This window comes from Capsicum annuum, unplaced genomic scaffold (genome assembly GCF_002878395.1).
Source record: "Capsicum annuum cultivar UCD-10X-F1 unplaced genomic scaffold, UCD10Xv1.1 ctg2500, whole genome shotgun sequence".
NCBI lineage: Eukaryota > Viridiplantae > Streptophyta > Magnoliopsida > Solanales > Solanaceae > Capsicum > Capsicum annuum.
This window is the reverse complement of record NW_025831183.1, coordinates 1-3079: the sequence shown is the minus strand read 5'-3', so window position 1 is coordinate 3079 and position 3079 is coordinate 1. Positions and strand designations below refer to the sequence as shown.

Below are 3079 nucleotides of genomic sequence, written 5' to 3'. Positions count from 1 at the left end.
GGGTATACATGGTCCTTCCAAGTGTTAGTGTTCCAGAATCCAGCACAAGAAACCATATCTCATGTACTACTGAGATATTTTTCAGCTAACAGGACCTGTTCCTACTTTTCTTCTTTTGCAGGAATTAGCATCCAAGGACTGAGTTTTAGAGAGACAATATATGCATGGTGGGATGCTCAGGTGAAGCAAAGGGAGAAAGTCTATTTTAAAGCACTATCAACAATCATATTGTGGGAGTTATGGAAGAGAAGAAATGTTAAGAAGCATGAAGGCAAAGAAGTCACTATGCATAGATTGATCTTTAATGTCACAAGGCACCTAAGGATGTTGCTGAAGATTAAAAACCAACAATGGCATTTTCAATGGATTGGCCATCAACTCTACATCAGCTAAGCCAGTTAAAGCCTAAAGTCAGAGCTAAAGTAGTGCTATGGAATTTCCTGAGCAAGGTTGGTGTAAATACAATACAGATGGAGCATCAAAAGAAAATTTAGTGAGCAGTTCATAGGCATTCTGCTTGAGAGATGTACATGGTGATTTAATACATGCAGAAGGTCAATAATTGAAGACACAGATAACAAGGTAGCAGAAACCAAGGTCGTATTACATGCAGTCATTCATTGCAATCAATCAGGTTAGGACAAATTAATTATTCAGACAGACTCTTTAGCCATGCAGAACTTTTTAATTGAGGAATGGAAAAGTCCATGGAAGATAGCGAATAAAGTAATCTAGATAAAGCAATTATTGGCAGACAAGTAAGTACAAATACACCATATATTCAGAGAACGCAATCAAATTACAGATTACTTAGCTAATCTAGCATTTAAGCATGAAAAGTTTATATTTACAACATTCAACTAGTTACCAAGATCAGGTAGAAAGATACTTAACAGTGACAAGCAACGATGCCCACATCCGAGGCTATTACTAACAAAAGGATAAGGGGACTGGAAGGGCAACAGTAAGTTTTTTCACATACATCATATTTACAACCTGGGAGGGTAAACAAAAAAGTGAATTTGCTACTTAGCCTATCTACACCTGTCAACAAAAAGGAAATCTCAGTAGATTGAGGATCAAGAGGTCAGATAAGATTCAAGCAACTGAGCTACTTGTTCCTCTTCAAATATCAGCGGGTTCAAGCATTCCAGAATCTTCATCCCAACTATAGCTATATTTGGAGAAGAAGCAGGTTGTCAAAAGCAAATTATCGGGTAGTCAGCAAGTTCAAAGATGGAAATAACTTACTTGAAGAAGGAAGGAAGCTTCAGTGGACTAGACCTGAAGTGTTAGCACCAAAAAGCACTGACAGCATGCTGGAGATCTCAACTAGGACATTAACAAAGAAAGATTCAAAGCAGGTTCTCACTGCAAGATTAAGCAACAACCAGAACAAGAATAGACTATACTTACTCATGCAAGCTGGAATAATCCTTATCTCACTGCAGCCACGGCACGGTATTAAGCACCCAGAGCTGAAGAAGAAGGAATTGAAAGTTGACAAAGCTGAACATGATGAAGGAGGTGGAGAAGAGAGGAGCTTAGCTCTAAGCACCAATTTGGAAACCCTAATGAATTTATGTGTATTTTTTTTTTCGGATCAAGTCGATTAATTGGGCTGCTCCATTTTTGTTTTTTTTTGTAGACTTAGTAGTTTGGAGTATTTGGATGGGTTGGTCCATCATGTTTAAGACATTTTGTTGATTAATAAAATCCTAAATTTAACCAAAAAAGAAAAGTAAACATAAACATATACACATATATTTTAGCATCAAAGGTTTCAAATGGTTAGTGGATCATCACTTTTGCATTTGTCATATAGTAACTCTTTTCTTTGTTGCCACAATTAAGAGAGACGTATCAATTTGAATCATATTTGTGTTATGATTAACTTTTATATATATATTTTTAAAAAATTTCTTATTTTTAAAGTCAACAAAATCATTGATACATTCTTATTACGTTCTTAAAATTTTTAAAAATATTGTACTTTTTAAATTTTTCTTATTCTAACAGTTTTATATTTATTTCTAAATTTTTCAATTCTTAAAATCAAATTTAGTTGATTTAGAATTCTTAAACTAATGAAAAAAATATTAATTGCCATTAATGTTGATGATTTATAATAAGGAAAAGTTTTACCATAAATATATTTAATAAATTTTCAACTCTAAAATTAGGAAAAATAGTGAGATTATGACGACTTTTAATAAGGAATGATTTTTCCATAAATATAGTTAATTAATTTTCAAGTCTTAAATAGTAAAATGACGATTTTGTCTAAAGCAAAGACTTTTAATGAAAGGGAAAAAGTTGAAACAATATTTCGAAGGTCCTTCGCACTTTGAATATATTATTATTATTATTATTATTATTATTATTATTATTATTATTATATAGATTATGGTTATAGATATAGATATAAATTATAGATATAGATAGATTATAGGTATACACATAGATATATAGATTATAAATGAGTTTGATATTGTTATTTATTGAATGAGTTTCAGCTAGTTGTGTATGTTGAGACCGAAATTATTCATCATATTCTGTTCAAATAAATTTTTCGAACAAGTTTGACGACGCCATAAGCTGTTTGTCCAATAATGTAATGATGCCAAAAATGAAGGTCTTTCTTGGAATCTCCCCCCACACACGCCAAACACCCCCACCCCCTCCCCCCACCTCCCTTGTTTTTTTTTTCTCTTTTAAAAAATTGCATGCACTGTATTGAGTCCTATAAATAGGGGAGAAATGCATGCCTTTTCTCATCAGCCAAAAAAAAAAAAACTCAAAGTTTCAAATAGTTTAATTTGTTAATCAAAATGGTTTCCAAAAGTAGTATTTTTATTTGCCTTTCTTTGATTATTCTACTGATAATGTCCACACAGATTGTTGCCAGGGAGATGACTTCTGAGGCATCTGCTTCGCTGACCCAAGGTTTATTTACTTCCAGCTCCATCTACTAATTATTTCAAATTTTAAGTTATTTAAAGAAAATTAAGATTTTTCTTTCTTTTTCCCCCACTCTGAAAAATATCTACATATAAATTTCCTCCTTTATTTTAGGTTA

General features: G+C 32.4%; 1 long non-coding RNA gene across 1 annotated transcript; it reads right to left on the bottom strand.

Annotated features, from left to right (window-relative positions):
* Window positions 1-830: 830 nt before the first annotated feature.
* On the bottom strand, window positions 831-1848 carry LOC124890789. The gene is made up of 3 exons (XR_007049340.1): window positions 1417-1848; window positions 1252-1332; window positions 831-1174 (listed from the first exon to the last, which is right to left on the bottom strand). It is a non-coding gene; the product is annotated as an uncharacterized LOC124890789 (long non-coding RNA).
* Between the last annotated feature and the right edge of the window lie 1231 nt (window positions 1849-3079).